The sequence below is a fragment of the Protopterus annectens genome, chromosome 8.part0, assembly GCF_019279795.1.
Source record: "Protopterus annectens isolate FY-2018-M chromosome 8.part0, PAN1.0, whole genome shotgun sequence".
Lineage (NCBI taxonomy): Eukaryota > Metazoa > Chordata > Ceratodontiformes > Protopteridae > Protopterus > Protopterus annectens.
Window position 1 is genome coordinate 1,369,115,061 of NC_056741.1, and position 23,605 is coordinate 1,369,138,665.

Here is a 23,605-nt window from a genome sequence, read left to right on the forward strand (position 1 = left end):
ATGTCCAAAGACGCTAAGGTCTCTGGATTCAAGAAGTGTGACTCGTGCTGTCAGAAAATGTCTCTGACAGACGGTCACACTTCTTGCGTCTACTGCTTGGGGCCTTTACACCTGCAGGACTCTTGTTCCATCTGTTACGGATTTAGTTCAAGAGTCCTGCAGGAGCGTCGTAATAAGCTCATCTTAAGGGGCTTATTGAAGCCCGAAGACTCCCCGTCCAAGTCTGGCTCGGGGAAGTCTCCTAAAACCGCCAAACCCTCGGCTCCAGCTTCTGAGTCGAGGACTGGCGTAATTGAGATGGCTCCGACATCAGTTCCAATCGGATCCGAGGCGAGCAAGGTCGTATCCGCTCAGAAACCTGCATCGGAGCCGACCCCAGTGCGCTAGCGCTCTAGGTCTCCCTTGCTAGAATCCGTCCAATCGGCTCCGAGATCACCACTCCTATCGGAGCGGAGTCATAGGACTCACTCATCTAGGTCATCCAGGCTTTCAGAACACGATATTGAGAGGGTGGTCAGTAGGCTCATAAAATCTCAGGCACTAGACCAAATGCTCCAAAGCCCGTCTCACCAGACTGTGGCTCCCTCAGTACCGCTATCGATTCCTCCTCCGACTCACCTTTCGAGTTCGGAGCCGTAGTTTGTCGGAACCCTAACCTTGCCCACGTTGGAGCCGATACTTCCACCTTCAGCTCCCGTGTCGTTGGCTCCGACTTCTTCATTGGTTCCGTCTGTGGAGAGGTCTGGGCGCCGGGACTCCATTGTCGGCTCCGAGGGGGCGAGTGGCATCGGACCCTTGTCTAACCCCGCTCTCCCTCTCGGAGCTTCGGCTCTGGTTAGTTCGGCCCTGACATCATTCTCGGAGCTTTCTCTGTCAGTGCCGGGAGCGGTTCGGGTCTCTTCGGAGCCGGGACTGCCTTTGGTACCTGATAGGGGAGCCTTCAAGGTGATGAGGAGCGTGCTGGACCCAGTGTCCACTCCACGGTTAAGTTCTGCAGCTCCTCCCTCTACAGTGCCTGTTACGGTCTCTGGCCATCCTCCTGCATCTGACAGCTGACAGCAGAGATCCAAAGCGTAGGGTACCCACTTTGGGTGTCTCCTCCTCTTCCGAGGCCTCCCCTGAAGCTTCAGGGGAACCTCCTAGGAAAAGAAAGTGCAAGAGGAAGCACATAGACTCCCCCGAGTCAGTCACGTTGGACACCGACTTGGATGAGTCAGAGGGTTCCCCGAGATCCCCCTCTGAGGATGTCTCTTTTTCAGACATCCTAGAGATCCTGAAACAGAGGGGAAATTGGTCCACTCTCAAACCCTCCGAGGACGAGTCTGTTTACCTTGACGCTTTTGGATCTCACCCTTCCACCTCCTGGGTGGCTCCCCCTTTCGACCCACTAATAGAGGTATTGGCTAGAAAGGCGTGGGCAGCTCCTGATTCAATGGAACCTACCCCTAGGAGGCCCTCTAAATTTATTTCTGCTCCAGAGGGCAAATCCTTTCTCACCAAAGGTGTTTCAGTTGATGCTATGGTGGTAGCAGCAGCCACTAAGAAGGAACTAGCTGATCCTTCTGTACCTGTTCATCCTCCTAACAAAGAGTCCAGGACCATGGACAGGTACGGTAAGCGGACATTTGCTTCAGCGACCTTTGCTATGCGATCGCTGAACTATTTATGTAATTTCACCCGCCTTCAGAGAGACTTGCTCAAAGAACTGGGTGAAACTGTACAGGATCCTTCTGCTGCGGGGTATCAGGACAAGATGAACTCCCAGCTAGCTACCCTGAATTCCATTGTTAACTCCTCCATGCGGCTTATCTCCTACGCAGCCGATGGAGCGAGTAGGGCCGCAGGCACAGGTGTTGCGCTGAGACGTCACGCTTGGATGCGACTCTGTAACTTTGCCGATCCCTTCAAAGCGTCCTTCACCAACACCCCCTTTGATGGTTCAGAATTGTTTGGACCTCAGGTGAAGAATACCCTCACCAGATGCGAGCAAGATGGTAAGACTCTCTCTGCCGTGGGAGTCCATTTTTCCACACCTTCTAGACCTTATCTTAAGGGACAGAGGGGTGGAAAGATGTGGTTCCGCAAATCACAGGGAGTCGCGCCTGCCGCACGTGGTGAATTTCCCCCCAGAGGCAGAGGGGGGAACAATAACAGACGCCGCCCCAGGGGCAGAGGGGGGTCCACAGAACCAGGGTTCCTGGGAATCCTTCCCTGACCAACCCTTTCAGCATTCCTGAGAAGCTGCCCGACTGTCCGCCTTCGGAGGCAGTCGGGGGAAGATTATCTCTGTACCCGGAAGCCTGGCAATCCCTCTCCCAAGACAAATGGGTATAGTCGATCATATCCGAGGGTTACAAAATTCCCTTCACTTCCCCTCTGGTACAACCGCCAAGACCCCTACCAGACGTACCACCCGGACAAAGGGGTCAGGCACAGCTAGAAATAAAAAAGCTGTTAGAAAAAAGAGTCATCCAGGCAGTCCCAGCAGATCATCTAGGATCCGGAATCTACTCCAGATTCTTTTTGGTACCAAAAAAGACAGGAGACTGGAGACCCATTTTGGACCTCAGCAGATTGAACAACTCTGTACAAAAGACAAAATTTCGGATGGTAACACTGCAGTCCATTCTACCCTTTTTGGGCAGAGACAACTGGATGTGCTCGTTAGACCTCCAGGACGCGTACTATAATATGAAGATACACAGGCGCTCCAGGAGGTTTCTCCGCTTCTGGCTGGGAGCCAGTCATTATCAATTCAGAACCCTGCCCTTTGGTCTCACCACAGCCCCCCGGGTGTTCACCAAATGCTTGGCAGTGGTCATGGCTCACCTGAGACAAAAAGGATTCCAGGTGTTTCCATATCTAGACGACTGGCTCATTTCCGCTACCACCAAGCAGCATCTTATAATGGCCAGGGATTACACTATTCAACTTTGCAACAATCTAGGTATTTCTATAAATTTTGCAAAATCCTCCTTGTCGCCTTGTCAATGTATAAACTTTATAGGCGCCATGTTAAACACCACAGAAATGTTTGCAACATTACCACCTCAGAGAGTGACAGACATACGGTGGAATGTTCAGATGTGATAGTGTTCAATCTCGCCGTTTGTTCTTACACATGGGTTCGGAGCCGATCCTCGGCTCCGTGTCGGCCGCTTGCAAGCTCTGCATCGAGAAGAAGCTCGAGACAACCTAATACTCACAATCCCCCTCTGCCTTTACCTCAGATCTAGTTTGCCGCTGCTGCGTTCGCATCACTGGGATCTAGCTCGAGCAACTTCAGATAAGAAATAACTTTTATTATTGTTATTTTGTGAAAAAAATTATTCTAAAAGTACTTTTTTGGTGACATAGTGTATGTGTGTGTGGTAAGGTAGAAATACTCAGTACCGTTAAGTTTAATTAAACTTGTTAGAGTTTTTCGGGGCCTTCCACCCCTTACTTGAATTTGACAACCGGACTGACTTATATATCGGATTCGACATTTTTTACTGGATTTGTCTCTCTACTGGACTTGACCTTTTTTCTCTTACCTGTTTCTTCTTTAAGATGTCTGAGAAAATTAAATCAGGTTTTAATAGTTGCCAGTGTGGCCAAAAAATGTCAGTTACTGACAACCATAGTTCCTGTGTCTACTGCCTTGGCCCTCTCCACTTACAAGAGGACTGTTCAATTTGTCACTCTTTTAGTGGGAGGGTCATGACAGATAGGCGCAGGAAACTCATGGACAGGGGGTTATTAAAACCTTCCTTTCAGGAGGCTCTGGATGCTTCAGACCAGGCATCCAAATCCTCGAAGGAATCGAAGACGTCGGAGCCCAAGTCATCCGCTCCGAGCTCTTCGAGTAAAGTTAGATCACCGGTTCCACAGACTTGGGCGAGTGTTCAACTGTTGTCAGTTCGAGCCTCGAGTCTTGGAACCGGTGATGGAGCTCCCTCCTCGACTCTATTGAGGTCGGCTCCGTCTTCGGTTCCTTCAACCCGTTCTTCTTCTAAGCTCTCCGATGTCGATGTGGATCGTGTGGTGCAGAAGTTATTGGAGCATTGCCCTATCCAAACTTATTTCGGTTTCCACCCAGTTGGTGTCGAAACTTGAAGGCCTCCCATTGTCTCCACCCATTCCTGCTCCGAGACCTGTGCAGTCTTTGGAGCCGGAAGAGGTTGATCTTCTGATTGTGGAGCCCTCGGGTCCAGAACCGTCCCTTTCTCGGTCTGTTCCTCTCACCTCGACTCCGTCGGATCCGGTACCGGAGTCTCGAGCCGACGATCTGTCCTTGGTTCCGGGGCGAGTCGAACCGACATTTCGGTTCCGACTCTTCCCCTCGGGCCTCGGCGGATCGATTCGGCTCCGTCCTCGGGTCGATGCCTTGATGCCTGTCTCGGGATTCTTCCCATTTCTACGGAACTGGGAGATTCTTCAACTCGGGACCCGGGGGCCTTCGATCTCATGAGGAAGGTGTTGTCTACCCAGACAACTACATCAGTAGAAGTAACCTCTCCTCCCCATAAAGGGCCGTTATCCTCCTCTGCACCCACGGCTACATCCAAGCGTCGAGCACCGGTGTCTCAGCCACCCCTGGAGGGTGCCCCCTCTTCCTCGGAGGCTTCTTCGGATGCTCCCCATGAAGAAGTCCCTAGGAAAAGATTGTGTAAGAGGAGACACTTAGATTCTCCACAAGAATCTTTGACATCCGATACTGACTTGGATGAGTCAGAAGGGTCCCCTAAGTCACCTTCAGAAGATGTCTCTTTTTCTGACATATTGGAGATCCTGAAACAGAGAGGTGACTGGCAGTCCCTTCCCCCTTCTGAGGATGAGTCAGTCTTGCTGAAGGCATTTGGTGCTCACCCTTCCTCCTCCTGGGTCACTCCGCCCTTCGATGAATTAATGGAACTTATTGCTCGAAGGGCGTGGGAGGCTCCTGACACAGTGGAACAAGTCCCTAGGAAGCCTAATAAGTATATCACTGCACCCCAGGACAAGACTTACTTGACAAAAGGAGTTCCAGTGGACGCTATGGTGGTGGCAGCGGCCACGAAAAAGGAGATGTCGGAATCTTCCTCATCTGTCCATCCCTCTAATAAAGATTCTAGGACGATGGACAGATACGGGAAGCGCATTTTTAGTTCAGCGGCTTTTTCCATGCGATCCCTGAACTATTTGACCCACTTTACACGACTGCAGAGGATCTAGTCAAAGAGTTGGGAGATACCCTCCAGGGTACTACAGATGCTGCTGTCTCAGAGAAAGTGACAGCGCAACTTAATACCCTTACATCCATTGTAAACTCGTCCATGAGGCTGATCTCTTACGCAGCCGAAGGTTCGAGTAGGGCAGCAGCTTCAGCGATTGCTCTTCGCAGACAATCCTGGATGCGCTTATGTTCATTTGCGGAAGCCTTCAAGTCTTCCTTTACTAACGCCCCATTTGATGGTGCCACTCTTTTTGGCCCCAAAGTAAAGGAGACCCTTACCCGGTGTGAGCAGGAGGGAAAGACTCTGTCTGCTGTCGGAGTCCGTTTTTCCACCCCAACCAGACCGTACCCCAAAGGGCAACGTGGTGGAAAAATGTGGTTTCGAAAACCCTAAGGATCTTTCCCAGGCACACAGGGTGATGCCCCTTCTAGAGGCAGAGGAGGGGGCAGAGGTGGAAGACGCCGCCCTGGCGGCAGAGGGGGTCCGCAGAATCAAGGTGACAGGGATACACTCCCTGGTAAACCTTTCCAGCACTCCTGAGAGGAGGCCCAACTGTCCTGCTCTGGAGGCAGTCGGGGGTCGCTTAGCTTTATACCCTCAGGCCTGGCAAAACATAACTACAGACAAGTGGGTAAAAAGCGTGGTTACCAGAGGTTACAATATACCATTTCTATCCTATCCCATTCCAAAGAAAAGACTCCCAGATGTACCGCCCCATCTGAGAGAGCCAGCAGCTATAGAAATTTCAAAGCTGCTAGAAAAAAAGAGTCATCCAACCAGTCCCAGCGGACCAAAGAGGATTCGGAACTTACTCAAGGTTCTTTTTAGTTCCAAAGAAAACAGGGGACTGGAGGCCCATTCTGGACCTAAGCGGCCTCAATACCTTCGTCAAGAAAGAAAAGTTCCGAATGGTCACGCTTCAATCGATCCTTCCATTCTTACAGAAGGACGACTGGATGTGCTCAATAGATCTGAAGGATGCATACTACCACATCAAAATGGCCAGGGCATCCAGAGATCATTTGCGCTTCCGGCTGGGTGCCAGTCACTTTCAGTTTCGAGCCCTGCCCTTTGGTCTGACCTCAGCCCCCAGGGTCTTCACCAAATGCATGGCAGTGGTAGCGTCTCACTTGAGACGCCTAGGATTCCAGGTGTTTCCGTATCTGGACGACTGGCTCCTTTCTGCCACCACCCAGTGTCAACTAGCACAGGCCAGAGACTACACTCTTCAACTGTGTATTCACCTAGGAATTTCCGTAAACTTCGAAAAATCCTTACTACAGCCATCACAGCGTATCTTATTCATAGGAGTGGAATTAGATACACATCAGTTAATTCTAAGACTTCCTCCAGAAAGGATACTTTCACTTCAGATTCACATACGTCTTCTTCTCTTGTCCAGGAAATCCCCAGCAAAACTGGTACTGAAGGTTTTGGGACTCATGTCAGCTTCTCTTATTGCAATTCCCTTGGGAAGACTGCACATGAGAGTCCTACAATGGCTACTGTTTGCACAATGGTCGTTCCAACAACTACCTCTAACACATGAGATTCTTATAACGAACACATGCAAAACACACCTAAACTGGTGGCTTCAGACTTGCAACCTTTCCAAGGGGAGACCATTTGTGCTACCCACGCCTACAGTTACGGTGACCACGGATGCTTCCCTGATAGGGTGGGGGGGGCATCTTTCAGGGACAGACAGTCCAAGGCGAATGGACCAATTTAGAGTACAATCTGCACATCAATGTTCTAGAGTTGAGGGCAGTGTTTCTAGCGTTGCAACACTTTGCTCCCCTTCTTCCTCTGGGAACTATTGCAGTTCAGACGGACAACATGTCGGTAGTCTGGTACATAAACAAGCAAGGGGGAGCCAAGTCCTATCAGCTATGCAGAGAGGCCATGAGAATCTGGCAATGGGCGGAGTCCACGGGTCGCTTTCTGATAGCAACGCACATCCCGGGGTCATCCAGCGTCATAGCCGACAGGCTGAGCAGAGCAATACTGTTACCGCACGAGTGGTCCCTAAAACAGTCAGTTGCGAAAAGATTTTTCGCACGTGGGGCCAGCCTTCCTGCGATCTGTTTGCATCTCCAATGAACGCCAAATGCAGGAGCTACTTTGCCCTATTACCCCCTCCAGGGGAAGTCCCCAGGGACGCACTGATTCACGATTGGCCCCCGGGTCTCCTGTATGCATTTCCTCCCTTCCCCCTGATCTCAAAGTTTCTCCAGAAAGCCAACAACCTACACAGGACAATAATCCTCATTGCCCCATTCTGGCCTTGTCAAATTTGGTTCCCCTTCCTCATGACACACTGCATTCGGGGACCCTGGATCCTGGACCCAGAGCCAGATCTATTGACTCACTCGTCAGGGGCTCCCCACCCTCGCTCTTGTCCCTCCATCTAGCAGCTTGGCTGCTCCAATTCTAACTTAGCCAGGTCTGATCTTCTTTCGCCTGCAGTTCAGAATATATTAGTGGCTTCTCATAAAGCTTCCACTACTAAAACATATACTAGTAAATGGAAGCGCTTTGTATTCTGGGCGAATACACAGCAAGTGGACCCTGTTATAGCTCCTTTGAATAAAATATTAGAGTTTTTAACAGACTTGTTCCATCAGGGTGCTTCTCCTGCCACATTAAGAGTTCAATTGGCTGCCATTTCTAATTTCCATGTGGAAGAATGTGGGGCTCCTGTTATGGCCCACAGACTTTGTAAAGCCTTTTTAAAAGGGGCTTTTCATATTAGACCACCAATTAGATCTCCTACGTCACCTTGGAGTCTAAACTTATTGTTATCTAAGTTAATGCTGCCCCCCTTTGAACCAGCCTCCTCTTGCCCATTGAAATTTTTGTCGTGGAAGACTCTCTTTTTGGTAGCCATTACATCCGCTAGGCGAGTATCTGAACTTCAAGCTCTCTCCATTAAACACCCTTATTTGATCTTTCACTCTGACAGAGTTTCTCTTCGCACTAATTCATCCTTCCTTCCTAAAGTTTGTTCTATTAACAATATTAATCAGTCCATTGAATTACCCACTTTCTTCAAGAATCACTCCAATAAAATGGAGTATATGTTGCACAAATTAGATGTCCACAGACAACTAAGGATGTTAAGTTGTCTATCTCGCCTTCATTCTTGCTGGATGGGTTCGGAGCCGACCTCGGCTCCACTCTAAAAGCTCGAGAGTTGGTTCCACCGCTCGAGGGGCCCTTATATCCGACAATGCTAGGCGAGAGTTACCTCAGATCTCGTTTGCCGCTACAGCTATCGAGGTGTTGGTTTTCTACCGGTTCTTGGTAAGTGACTTTCTAATGTACTTAGTCTATTAAAACCCCTTTAATTTTAATATTTTTACGTATTTCCCTTAGTTTAGAGAAATTCTTATCCCCTTTCTTTAAAATTCCTGTTTTTCCCTCAAGAACTTTAAGTTCTTCCCTTGGGCCTTCAGGCCTTTTTCTTTCTAGTGGAGTGTGTGTTATTTTTTCTTTTAAAACCTAGTTAGTGTTTTATTATATTTTAATTAGACAGGGTGTAATTAGTGTGTTTGTGACTGTGTGTGTGATTACACCTGTAGTTATGTCTAAAGAACAAGGTCTCGATTCAAGAAGTGTGATGCGTGCTGTCAGAAAATGTCTCTGACAGCGCTCACACTTCTTGTGTCTACTGTCTGGGACCTTTGCACCTGCAGGACTCCTGTGCTGTGTGCCATGGCTTCAGCCCCAGGGTCCTGCAGGAAAGAAAAATAAATTGATTTTAAGGGACTTACTCAAGCCAGAGGATTCCCTTTCTGTATCTACAGGAAGCCCTCTAAGGCATCTAGGTCTCGACAACTGAGCCGAGACCTAAGGTTTCTAAACCTCTGCCTACATCGGCTCCGGCTGGAGCCGATGAGTCTCAGTCCACAGTTTCTGTGGTTCCTGTCAGCTCCGACCAGACCTTCGAGCCGACAACTAGGAAGAGGTCCAGGTCACCATCTCTTGGCTCCGTTCATTCGGCTCCAGGATCTCCCCTGCTGTCTGAGCGGGCCAAAGATCTCACTCCTCTAGGTCATCGAGGCTGTCGGATCATGACCTTCAGAGGGTAGTGAGTCGACTTCTTAAGTCCGAGGCACTGGCCCAGATGCTTCAGAGCCCGACTCATCAGTCGATGCCTGCCCGGTCCATCAATATTTTCCTCCTTCGACTCTCTTGAGCTCGGGAACCGAGACTGTGATAGCGAAGAATCTGACCCTTGTCCGACCCTCTCCCTCTCGGTGCGAGTTCGGCTCCGACATCGCCTCGAGCCATCACTGTCGGTGCCGAGGAGGTTCTTAGGGACCTCTGGCTTTGCCTGACAGGGGTGCATTCGAGGTCATGCGGAGTGTGTTAGAGCCTGGCTCTACTCCACAGTCGGCTCTGTCCGCCCCTCCCTCTATGGTGCCTCAGGTCAAGTCGACTCACTCCCTCATCCCGGACCGCAGAGAGCCAGCTCCTCAGGAACCCCCTGTGGGATTTCATCCTCTTCCGAGGCCTCTCCTGATTTGGCAGAAGAGCCCCCTCGGAAGAGGAAGTGTAAGAGGAAACACATTGACTCACCTGAGTCCATCACGTCTGACACAGATTTGGATGATTCTGAGGGTTCCCCCCGTTCCCCTTCTGAAGATGTCTCATTTGCAGACATACTAGAGATCCTGAAACAGAGGGGAAATTGGCCAGCCCTCAACCCTTCGGAGGATGAATCTGTGTACCTTGAGGCGTTTGGCTCTCGCCCTTCCACCTCCTGGGTGTCTCCCCTGACCCCCTCATGCAGGTGGTTGCTAAAGGCATGGACGGCTCCTGATTCAGTGGACCCCACTCCCAGGAGGCCCTCCAAGTTCATAACGGCACCAGCAGACAAACAGTTCTTAACAAAAGGAGTTTCTGTGGATGCTATGGTGGTAGCTGCTGCCACTAAGAAGGAGCTAGCTGATCCTTCAGTACCTGTCCATCCACCTAACAAGGAATCTAGGTCCATGGACAGGAGCGGATGTTCTCGTCAGCGACATTTACCATGCGTTCTGAACTACCTATGCCATTTTACTCGTCTTCAAAGGGACTTGATCAAGGAAGCGAGTGAAATGTTAAAGGACCCTACAGCTGCGGGTTTTCAAGATAAGATGAATCGCAGCTGGCTACCCTTAACTCCATAACCAACTCCTCCATGCGCCTTCTCTCTTACGCGGCTGATGGAGCGAGTAGAGCCGCAGGGACAGGTGTGGCCGTAGGCATGCCTGGATGCGGCTATGCAATTTGGACCCCTTCAAGGCGTCTTTCACTAACTCCCGTTTGATGGATCATCTCTTTGGTCCTCAAGTGAAAGAAACCTTGACTAGGTGCGAACTGATGGCAAGACCCTTTCTGCCGTCAGTCCGTTTTCTACTCCTTCTAGGCCTTACAACAAAGACCAGAAAGGTGGAAAGATGTGGTTCCGTAAACAATCTCAAGGGACTTAAGCCTGACGCCTTTAGAGTCGTTCCCGCCAGAGGCAGAGCGGGAATAACAATGGTAGGGGCAGGGGGTCCACAGAACCAGGGCAATCGGAAGCCTTCCCTGACAAGCCCTTTCAGCATCCCTGAGGTGTTGCCCGACTGCCCACCTGAGGCAGTCGGGAAGATTGTCACTGTACCCAGAAGCCTGGCTATCCCTGACTCAAGACAAATGGGTACAGTCCATCATTTCGAAGGCTATTCTATCCCCTTTCTTCGCATTCCAAATCAATCAAAAATCCCTTCCAGATGTTCCACCCGCTCAAGGGATCTAGCAGTTTTGGAGATTTCAAAACTGCTTACAAAAGAGCAATTCAGCCAGTTCCAGCAGACCAGCAAGGATCCGGAATCTACTCAAGGTTCTTTTTAGTTCCAAAGAAAACAGGGGACTGGAGACCAATTTTGGATCTCAGTATCTTGAACAGATCAGTCAAGAAAACAAGATTTCGGATGGTCACGCTGCAATCCATCCTTCCCCTTTTGGGCAAAGGAAACTGGATGTGCTCTATAGACCTTCAGGATGCGTACTATCACATAAAATGAACAGGCGCTCCAGAAGATTCCTCCGCTTCAGGCTGGGAACCAGTCATTTTCAGTTCAGGGCCCTGCCCTTTGGTCTCACCACTGGTGTTTAACAAATGCATGGCAGTGGTAGCTTCTCACCTGAGATGACAAGGATTCCAGGTGTTTCCATATTTGGACGACTGGCTCCTCACAGCTCCCACCAAGCATCTCCTTCTGATGGCCAGGGATTACACTTTTCGCATTTGTCAAAAGTTAGGCATTTCAATAAATTGCGAAAAGTCTGTTTTGTCGCCTTGTCGTACTGTTACTTTCATAGGCGCAAATCTAGACACAGTAGACATGTCTGCGAGACTAACACATCAGAGAATAACAGACATTCACAAACTGGTCTCACTCCTTTTCAACAACAACAGAATCAAAGCCAGATTAGTTCTGAAAGTGTTGGGAATTATGGCGGCGGCCATACCTCTGCTTCCATTAGCCAGATTCCATATGCGGATCCTTCAATGGATGCTCTTTACTCAATGGTCATACCAGGAACTTCCAATGTCTCACACCATTATGATCACGCAAGCGCGCAAAAATCATCTCATGTGGTGGATGTCTTCCCCTCAGCTCTTGTTGGGAAGACCCTTTGTTCCACCTCCGGTTGCTACTCTGACAACGGATGCCTCCTGATCGGGTGGGGGCATTATCAGGGCAGGACGGTCCAGGGCACATGGCAACCAAGCGAATGCCACTTGCACATAAATGTTCTGGAGATGAGAGCAGTGCTTTTAGCGTTGCAAGCCCTTCAAGACTCTCTTCCCTTGGGTTCGATTGCAATCCAGACAGACAATATGTCTGTAGTGTGGTACATCAACAAACAAGGCGGAACCAGGTCATACCCCCTGTGTCGAGAAGCACTCAGACTGTGGCAATGGGCGATTTCTTCTCAGCGGTTTCTGATACATCCCGGAAGTCCAATCAAATTGCGGACAAGTTGAGCAGAGCAATCCTCATGCCTCACGAGTGGTCTCTGAAAGACTCTGTGGTGAGAGAAATTTTCCTCAAGTGGGGTCAGCCTTGCTGCGATCTTTTTGCTACTCCCCAAAACAGCAAGTGCAGAGAATATTTCACTCTATTCCCTTTACCAGGCCAACCCAGCAGCGGCGCTCTAGTCCAAGTTTGGCCCGGGACTTCTGTATGCATTTCCTCCTTCCCACTAATCTCTCAAGTGATACAGAAAGCTATCGCTCAGAAGGCCTCATTGATCCTCATTGCTCCTTACTGGCCTCGACAGGTATGGTTCCCCTTTCTACATCAATTTCTTTTGGAGCGACCGTGGAATCTGGACCTAGTTCCAGATCTTTTGATCCATCAGTCGGGTCAGTTTCATCGCTCCCTCCCCTCTCTGAACCTCACTGCTTGGTTCCTCCAATTCCAACCTTAGCCAGGCTTCCTCAATTATCTCACTCTGTTCGAGATATTTTGATAGCTTCCCATAAATCTTCCACTCGGAAGATTTATTTGAGTAAGTGGAAACGCTTCACATATTGGGCTCAAGAAAAGGACATAGATCCTTTCACTGCTTCCATCCAATTAGTCCTTGATTTTCTAGCTGAACTCTTCCATGCAGGTTCATCTCCTCTACTCTTAAAGTTCAATTGGCAGCTATTTCTAACTTTCATGTGGGTATTTCTGAATCTGCCTTAATGTCCCACAAGCTTTGCAAAGCCTTTTTGAAAGGAGTTTTTCTTCTCAGACCTCCTATAAGAAATCCTCCTTCTCCTTGGGACCTAAATTTAGTACTTGCTTCTTTGATTCTTCCCCTTCGAACCTGCAGTCTCCTGTTCTTTAAAATTGCTATCATGGAAGACTCTTTTCTGGTAGCTATTACTTCAGCTAGAAGAGTTTCAGAGCTTCAAGCACTCAGCTGTCGACCTCCTTATCTATTGTTTCATAAGGACAGAGTATCACGAACTAACCCGTCCTTTTGCCTAAGGTGGTCTCGACGTCAAATCTAAACCAAAGCATTGACCTCCCTGTCTTTTTTCCAGAATATTCCAATAGGTCTGAACAAAAATTACACTGCCTGGATGTTCATCGTCAATTGAGGTACTACTTGGATAGAACAAAACAATTCAGAAAATCTGATCAGCTGTTTGTCTCCTATGAAAGCAGAAAGGGACTTTCAGTTTCAAAGGTATCATTATCCAGATGGCTAACATCTTTGATTTCCCTTGTATATGAAATTAGACACCAAAAACTGCCTAATAAACCTAAAGCCCATTCCACCAGAGCTTTGGCTACTTCTTTAGCCTTCCAAGACAGACTGCCTATTGACACCATTTGTGCAGCTACTTGGGCTACTCCTCACACTTTCATTTCTCATTATAAGTTGGACTTAGCTTCTAGGCATAGAGCTAACTTTGGTTCCACTGTTCTCAGGAGTCTGTTCCGTTAGGCCACCGGGACAAGGTGCTGTCCCATCCAGCAAGAATGAAGGCGAGATAGACAACTTAACATATAGAAGTTATGTTCTTACCATAACGTTCCATGTTAGTTGTCTTCTTCTGGCCTGGACAGACCTAGAGGAGTTGTGATTGTGACCTCTCTTTCTACCACCTGTATCTTAGGCATATGCTTTTGTGCATATTTCCGGTTCAGGATGTAGGTCACCCTTCTTTCTTCCTGTTGTTAGAGGTGGACTCTGTTTAGAGTTATTCTTTTACTTTTATAAGCTGGGGTTAGCTTACAAACGAGATCTGAGGTAACTCTCGCCTAGCATTGTGGGATATAAGGGGAGCCTCGTGGAACCAACTCTCGAGCTTTTAGAGTGGCAGTAACCATCCAGCAAGAAGAAGACAACTAACATGGAACGTTATGGTAAGAACATAACTTCTATTTTTACTTGGATAGAACAAAAGATCACAGAAAATCTGATCAACTTTTTGTAGCCTTTGCTGATAACAGAAAAGGAGTAGCGGTTACTAAAAGAACTCTTTCTAAGTGGTTAACTGATTGTATCATCTATGTCTATGATTCTTCAGATCAAACTCTTTTGCACAAACCCAAAGGACATTCCACAAGGTCAGTGTCTACATCCCTGGCTCATGCAGCTCGCCTACCACTAGACGCTATTTGTGCGGCTGCTACTTGGTCTAAACCACATACATTCAGTTCTCATTATAAGGTAGGCAAGGTTTCTAGGGACAGGGCAACCTTTGGTTCCACTGTGCTCAAGAACGTCCTTCCGTGAGTTCCTCAGGAACAAGGAGCTAGGGACGCTACCCATGTGTAAGAACAAACGGCGAGATTGAACACTATCACATATAGAAGTTATGTCCTTACCATAACGTTCCATGTGGAGTGTTCATCTCGCCTTTGTTCTTACATTCCCACCCTCCCACCCTTAGGAAGAACGTTCAGTTTGGTGCCTGGTCTGGGGCATTCTGCTTCTGCATTGCAGTTGTTGTATATATAGTTGACATGTAGATATATATATATGTATATATATAGACTCTTAGTTTCTGTGCATATGTGATATTGGCATGAGTGTTCTCTCTCTGACTGCTGGTTTGCTTGCAAACTAGATCTGAGGTAAAGGCAGAGGGGGATTGTGGGTATTAGGTTGTCTCGAGCTTCTTCTCGATGCAGAGCTTGCAAGCGGCTGACACGGAGCCGAGGATCGGCTCCGAACCCATGTGTAAGAACAAAGGCGAGATGAACACTCCACATGGAACGTTATGGTAAGGACATAACTTCTATTTCCTGTTTCAGTCCAACAGAGTTCAAGTCAAGTTAGTACTGAAAGCGTTAGGCCTCATGGCAGCGGCGATCCTTCTACTCCCATTAGCCCGCTTCCACATGAGGATCCTTCAGTGGATGCTGTTTTCTCAGTGGTCCTTTCAACAGCTCCCAATGACTCACAACATCTTGATAACCCCATCATGCAAGAATCATCTCTCCTGGTGGATGGTTTCCCCCTCAGCTTTTTCAGGGCAGACCCTTTGCCCCCCCCAGTTGCCACAGTGACAACGGATGCCTCCCTGAACAGGTGGGGGGGCACTATCAGGGCAGGACGGTCCAGGGCACATGGCAACAATTAGAATGCCACCTGCACATAAATGTCCTGGAGATGAGGGCGGTGCTTTTAACGTCACAAGCCCTTCAGAGCTCTCTTCCCACAGGGACTATAGCAATTCAAACGGACAATATGTCTGTGGTGTGGTACATAAACAAGCAGGGCAGAACAAAGTCCTACCCCCTATGTCGAGAAGCACTTAGACTTTGGCAATGGGCGATTTCCTCTCAACGGTTTCTGATAGCAATGCACATCCCCGGGAAGTCCAACGTCATAGCGGACAGATTGAGCAGAACTATCCTCATGCCTCAAGAGTGGTCTCCAAATCAAGCGGTAGCAGACAGAATATTTCAGAAGTGGGGCCAGCCTTGCTGCGATCTTTTCGCAACTCCTCAAAACAGCAAGTGCCTCGACTTCTTCACACTCTTTCCTCTACCAGGCCATCCCCCCAGAGATGCTCTTGTTCGCGATTGGCCCCAGGGTCTTCTATATGCCTTTCCTCCCTTACCGTTGATCCCGCAATTAATTCAGAAAGCAACCGCATTGAGATCCAAAATGATCCTCATTGCTCCATTTTGACCTCGACAAGTATGGTTTCCGTTCCTGCACAGTTACCTACTGGAACAGCCTTGGCATCTGGAACCCCTTCCGGATCTGTTGACCCATCTCACGGGCAAGCTGCATCAGTCTCTTCATTCCCTCAACCTCACAGCTTGGTTGCTGCACTTCCAGCCATAGCCAGGCTACCCCTTATTTCTCCTCCTGTCCGTGATATCATTCTGGCTTCCCATAAATCCAATACTGGGAAGACGTATGCGAGTAAATGGAAGCGTTTTTCACTCTGGGCACAAGCTAGGTCCTTAGATCCTTTCCATGCACCCATTCATAAGGTTCTAGACTTTCTGGCGGAGCTCTTTCATTCAGGGTCATCGTCAGCCACTATCAGAGTACAATTAGCGGCCATTGCTAATTTTCATGTGGGGCTCTCAGAAGCAAATATTATGTCCCACAAACTCTGTAAAGCCTTTCTCAAGGGCATCTTTTTGCTTAGACCTCCAGTTAAGGATCCGCCCCCACAATGGGATTTGAATTTGGTTCTAATGTCATTGATTCTGCCTCCCTTTGAACCCGCAGCCTCTTGCTCCCTCAAGCTTCTTTCTTGGAAAACTCTGTTTTTAGTAGCCATAACATCTGCCAGAAGGGTATCGGAACTTCAAGCCTTGTCTGTCCGTCCCCCTTATTTGTTTTTTCATAAAGACAGGGTAACTCTCAGAACAAATCCTTCCTTCCTACCGAAAGTGTCCTCTGAAGCAAATCTAAACCACTCTCTTGACTTGCCTGTCTTCTTCCCAGACTATTCCAACAGGGCTGAACAGAAATTACATTCATTGGATGTTCATCGCCAACTACGGTATTGTCTAGACAGGACAAAACAACTCAAAAAGTCAGACCAGCTCTTTCTCTCTTATGCTGAAGGGAAGAAAGGGCTTCCATTATCAAAGGTTACTCTTTCCAGATGGTTGACATCCATTATTACCTTTGTCTATGAGTTGAGACACAGGCAACTTCCGTCTAGGCCTAAGGCTCATTCAACTAGGGCACTATCAACATCAACGGCCTTTCAAGCAAGGTTACCATTAGATGCCATATGTGCAGCAGCTACATGGGCTTCCCAACATACCTTTATTGCCCATTACAAACTTGATATAGCCTCCAGAAATAGAGCTGACTTTGGTTCCACCGTACTCAGGAGTCTGTTCCATTGAGCCACCCAGGACTAAGGTGCTAGGGACACTGTCCCATCCAGCAAGAATGAAGGCGAGAATGACAACTTAACATTAAGAAGTTATGTTCTTACCATAACGTTCCATGTTAGTTGTCTTCTTCTCACCTTCTTTCTTGCGTCCCTCCCTCCTGCCCCCTAGTCTGGACAGACTTGAAGGTCTCTGAGTCCTTCCATTTCATGAGATACAATACTTTACGGTTTCCCCGTATCTTTAGTGTTACCAGCAGGGAGTCCGTACTTGGAAATGAGGATATAATAATAAATTTATACTATGTGTTAGCTGCCAAACGAGATCTGGGGAGTTAGCGCATGGTATTGTGGGTTATAGGGCTGCCTCGAGACGGTAAAAATAGCTCTTGAGCTATAGTATAGGCCGAGTCGGAGCCGAGGATCGGCTCCGAACCCATCCAGCAAGAAAGAAGGCGAGAAGAAGACAACTAACATGGAACGTTATGGTAAGAACATAACTTCTTAATATTTGACGCCTAGAGGAGCAGTAGGAGTTAACTGCAGAAGACACTTGGAGGAGCACTCGGCTGTAATGAGTTAATCAGGTCCATGATGGTGCGCTCCATAGCTTTACATATCAGACTCGTCAGGCTAATGGGATGATAATTCCCAGGGCCTGTAGTCGCTCTCCCTTTATGGAGAGGGATGATTGTAGCAGTGCGCCATTTGGTAGGGACAAAGCTTGAGGTGAGGCTGTGACTGAACAGGGCACACAGATGTGGTGCCAGTTTGCTTTGTAGTTCATGTAGAACACAGCCTGGGATATTATTGGGTCCCATGGAAGCTGTCTTCTTGGCATTGGACATTGCAGCTTTAACCTGTGCTGCAGTAATGCTGGGTGCCTGACATTCTTCCGGTATTGTGTTTGGTCCTTTGGGGGGGGGGGTAAAGTTGGCAGTATGTTAGCAATATCTGTTGGCTGAGTATAGGAGGTACCATTGTGCAGTATCTCAGAGCAAATCTGGGTATTGCTGTGAAGGTTCTTGATATAGCTATAGAAAGCTTTCTGATTGTTTTTAGTGTCTTCCTCAATTCTGCCTTCATAGCTGGCTTCTGAGGATTTGATAAGGGATCTTAACTTTTTATTGAGGCTAATAAGGTAGTTTTCCAGGCTTGAGACTTTGCCTTTTTCTGAAGCAGTTTCTTTCTTCTGTTGTAGAGTTTATTAATGGCAGGGGACCACCAGATTGGCTTCCTTTTCTTGGAGGAGACCATCTTTGTTCTATTGGGTATGTCTAGTTCCATGCATTTGTGTATATATTTGTACAGTGCATTGGTGTACGACTTGGCAGTCATGCAGCTATTTTCCATTGGCATAGATGCCGTGAAGTTAGCCACCTCTGTTTTTAGGAGTCCAAAGTCAACTTTGGAGAAGTTTTACAAGGTAGTTACCTTTGCGGGAGGTGTGGGTGAGAGGTGGATTTCCATGGTGATTAGTTTATGGTCGGATCTGACCAGGGAGGGACTGACTGTTGGTGTAGAGCAATGGTCACCCATGTTAGTAATAACCAGGTCAGGGATGTTGCTTCCTCTAGTGGTGGTAAGAATGAGCTGGTCCATGGCATTGGAATTGATGAATTCCAGGAAGTGTTGAGCCAGTGTATTGGTGCTCGAGTAGTTTTCCTAGTTGATGGAGGGGTAGTTGAAGTCTCCTAGTAAGAAAGTGTTGGGTTGGAACTTGATAGATTCCAGGGTGCTTAGGAACTTGGAATGAGAGTCTAGGTACATGTTTGGGGACCTGTAGCAGGCTATGACCTGGATCGCCGTCTTACCCAGTGTTAGTTGTACCTGAAGTATCTCAGATGAGTTATGCTGGGCTACTAGTCTGGAGGTGTGCATATCCTTTATGAATATGGAGACACCACCACCTTTGGAGCTTCGGTTCATGTTTTGGGGCCGAAAGGTGTGGAATGAGTTATAGCCTGTTAGCGCAGGGGTGCTTTCTGCCTCTTTAAACCAGGTCTCCGTTACAGTGCAAATATATATATATAAAAAAACTTTTTCACCAAGAATGAAATGAGACAGTGAACAGGTTTTTTGAACACTTTCATTCCTCTAGTAAGTAGTATGGAGCTTCATCAGAAAATGCACGATACAAAGAATACTTGTGATATATAGTGTTAATAGTAGAGTGTAATTAAGTTTAGCCAATAAAACCACAGTAAATAGCCCTTGTTTTTTTTCTAGTTTTATCAGAAAACCTAAAGTGTTAAGTCAAAATAGAAATAAAAAACAGTAGCCAGTCCTGTTGTCTTCTTATGTAAATTAATAGATAGTGGTAGTCTGTGCTAATAATTAACACAGTATTAAGGCAAAAGAAGGATGTAAAAATAAAAAACAAAGAAAAATATATGCCATTGAAAATAGTGTACTGTTCTATAGTGAAATAAAACACGAGTAATATTCTGGTGATATCAAACAATTAAAACATTAGTGTTATTTTTATACAATAAACACTATGTGTGTGTGTGTGTATGTATATATGTATATATATATATATATATATATATGTGTGTATATATATATATATATATATATATATATATATATGTATATATATATATATATATATGTATATATATATATATATATATATATATATATATATATGTATATATATATATATATATATATATATATATATATATATGTATATATATATATATATATATATATGTGTGCGTGTATATAAAATATAAAAAATAAAAAAATGTACAATAAGCTGGTTGCATAAGTTTGCACACCTTTTGATTTAATTACTGCATTCAGACTTCTTGGGTACACACCTGCCATCAATTTAAGAGACTCTGATTACCACAAATAAAGTTCAGCTGTCCTAGTAGGATTTTCCTGACATTTGCTCAGTTGCCTGCTACAGCAAAAGCAATGGTTTGCAGAGAGCTTACAAAGCATCAAAGGGATCTCATTGTTGAAAGGTATCAGTCAGGAGAAGGGTACAAAAAATTTCCACAGCATTGGATATACCATGGAACACAGTGAAGACAGTCATCAACAGGTGGAGAAAATATGGAACAACAGTGATGTTGCAAAGAACTGGACGTCCCTCCAAAATTGATAAAAAGACAAGACGAAAACTGGTCAGGGTGGCTGCCAAGAGACCTACACCAACACTGAAGGAGCTGCAGGAATTTCTGGTTAAGTACTGGTTCTGTACTACATGTGACAACAAACTTGTGACAACAAACTCCTGTATTCTCCATATGTCTGGGCTATGGGGTAGGGTTGCAAGACGGAAGCCTTTTCTTACACAGAAAAACATCCAGGCCTGGCTAGAATTTGCAAAACAATACATTAAATCTCCCAAAAGCATGTGGGAAAATTTGTTATGGTCTGATGAGATAGAGGTTGAACTTTTTGGCCGCAATTCCAAAAGGTACTTTTGGCGCAAAGACAACACTTCGCATCACCAAAAGAATACCATCCCAGCTGTGAAGCATGGTGGTGACAGTGTCATGCTTTTGGTTTGCTTTTCTTCAGCTGGAACTGGGGCTTTAGTCAAGATGGAGGGAATTGTAAACAATTCCAAATACCAGTCACCTTTGGCCCAAAACCTTCAGGCTTTTGCTAGAAAGCTAAAGATGAAAAGGAATTTCACCTTTCAACACTGCAGTGATGCCAAGCATACATCCAGATTTATTTTTATTTATTATTTTTATTTTATATTTGTTGACCGGGCTAGTCTAGCTGGATACATGTCCCTTTTCAGTAGAGGCTCGGGGAGATAAGCTCCAAGACATGGTCTAAATACAATAGTACAAGTTCAAACAACACAGAAAAAATATCAATATACTAATAAAATAGCAACTTTCAAAAAGGAAATAAAAATTATCATCAATGGTATTAAGTAATTAACGGTACAGAGTTTGTAACAGGATATATTATTGAGGACAAAAATCATAAAACAGTGAAATTTCAGGTATGGAGACATACGTCAGGTTAGGTCATAGGTAAACAAAGGAAGTTAGGTGAGTAGTAATGTAGCAAACGAGTTACTTAAGAAGAGAAAGTAAAAAGAGGATATAAAAAAAGAAAAAGGGTAGATAAGAAAAATATGATAAGATGGAAAAAAGTAGCAGAAGCTAGTAAGCACTGGATAGGTTAGACAAATTAGTAGAGGTAGATGACTAGTCTGGTTTTGAACAGGGGCATAGCCAATGAGTTTTGAGGAGAAGTTTAAGTCTCTTTTTAAAGAGAGATAATGAGGTGAGTGAGGAGAGGTCACAAGGGAGAAGATTCCAGGATTTACCTACAGAATTAGAGAAAAGGGAATCCCCAGCTCTGTTGTTAGGTTTAGTGGTGTGGACTAGTAGTTTCTGAGATGAGCGTAAGGACTTCAGATTTGTATAGGGGATGATTAGGGTAGATAAACTTGGAGTATTAGAGGGTTTATGAAGAATGTTGTGGGCAAGGGTGAGTTGGTGAAATTTAATCAGGTGTTGTAGTTCTAACCATCCTAGCTGCTTTAGGTTAATGCAATGATGGGTTCGGAATGGGTTGCCTGTAGCAAATCGTGCTATGTTATTATAAGCCATTTCCAATTTGTTGAGGTTATTCTTGGAGAGATTAATAAAAATGGGAGTGGCATAAAGGAGTGTAGAGATCAAATGTGTGTGGGCAATAGTAGTTTTAGCAGTGGGGGAAAGGAAGGGTTTTATCCTATAGAGGGTACCAATTTTTTTATTAACCGTCTTTATGGTATTATTGATGTGGATGTCAAAGCTCAGATTATTGTCGATGGTGACACCGAGTAGTTTGGTGGTAGAGTCAGGAGATATAATAGTATCATTGGTAGATGTTACTGAGAATTGGAGAGGGGAGGACTTATGAGTAGGCGTGAAGAGGAGGAGTTTGTTTTTTTAGGGTTCAAGAGGAGGCAATGCTGAGAGAACCATTGTTCAACTATGTTGAATACTTTTTGGGTGAGAGCATGAAGGTCATGGGATGATGTAGCTGAACATAATAGTGTTGAGTCATCAGCATATTGTATGCAGGTAGCTTGTGGGATAGCTAGATGAAGGGCATTAATAAATATAGAGAAGAGAAGAGAAGAGGTCCAAGTATGGACCCCTGAGGGACTCCTAAGGTAACAGGTAGAAGGGTGGATAAAGTGTTTTGCCAAAGTACTGCTTGCTGTCGGTTGTCAAGGTAGGATTGGAACCATTTTATGGAAAGTGGGTCTAATGACAGAGATTTCAAGATGTTTAAGAGAATTTGGTGGTTTACCATGTCGAATGCTTTGGACAGGTCGATGAATAGAGCAGAAGAAAGGTTATTCAGGTTTCGGTGCCTTTTAATATAGTCAGTGAAAGACAAGAAGGCAGTGGTAGTGCTGTGCGAGGGTCTGAAACCATGTTGACAGTTGGAAAGTAAGTTATTTTCAATTAGATGGTGGAGTAGTTGCTTATGGATACACTTCTCCATAATTTTAGCTAGGGAAGAAAGTAGGGAAATGGGGCGATAGTTTGATATTTCTGTGGAATATCCTCCTTTATGTAGGGGGATTATATGGGAGACTTTCCATCAGGTGGGGATGTAACCTTCAATAATTGATCTATTGATCAATATGGAAATAGGATAGGCTATGGCCTTGGATGATATCTGTAGATATTCAGAAGGCAGTAGGTCTGCAGAAGGAGAGCATGGGTTCAGTTTATTCAAAAGGGTTTGAATAAATGAGGTTGTAACAAGTTTGAAATGAAAAGGGGGCGGTGGGGTTGTGGAGTATGTGAGGGTATTGTGAAGGTATTAGGTGATAGTTGACTGGCTAGTAATTGGATAGTATCTGTAAAAAAGGTGTTGAAGGTATTAACTGTATGGATTGGATTATCCAGGTCTGTATTTTGAGGGTTTGGTGTAGTAGATTTACCTGGGTGGAGTAATTGCTTGATGCTGTCCCAAAATTTCTGTGGGTTGTTGTGATTAGGTTGTTGATATTGTAAGTAGTAGTTTTGTTTATCAGAGAGTATGGCCTTTTTAGTGTCATTTCTTAGCTGTCTAAATGTTAGTTGGTCAGTGGTGTTTTTTCTCATTCTCCATTTGGCCCAGTATTTATTTCTGATGTGAATTTTGTGTTTGGTTTCACTGGTTCACTGGAAAGCCATGGGGCAGGCTTGGCCTTAATTCTTATAAATCTGGTTGGAGCATGGTGATTAAGAATGCTCCAATATATATATATATATATATATATATATATATATATATATATATATATATATATATATATATATATATATAAATGGAGTCCATTCACTTGATTGAAAACTCACTTCACTGAAAATGAAATTACTAGGATCACTTCACTGAAAACTCGCTTGACTGAAACTCATTTAGTTGAAAGTTATATATGGCCTTTTCCCCACTGTAGTGCAATCCTGGAGTTAGTATATATAGTAAGGGGGGTCTTTTGGAAACTGTTCTTTATTTGACTTGTAAGTATCACTCTGTATAGTGTACAGTGTTTAAAATATGTGGGGGGCTATGCCCCCCA

The 23,605-nt window shown here is 45.9% G+C and overlaps 1 protein-coding gene across 6 annotated transcripts in view; it reads left to right on the forward strand.

Annotated features, from left to right (window-relative positions):
- CEP164 (centrosomal protein 164) overlaps positions 1–23,605 on the forward strand; it is a 1,424,585-nt gene that overhangs the window by 181,946 nt on the left and 1,219,034 nt on the right. The window lies entirely within an intron of this gene.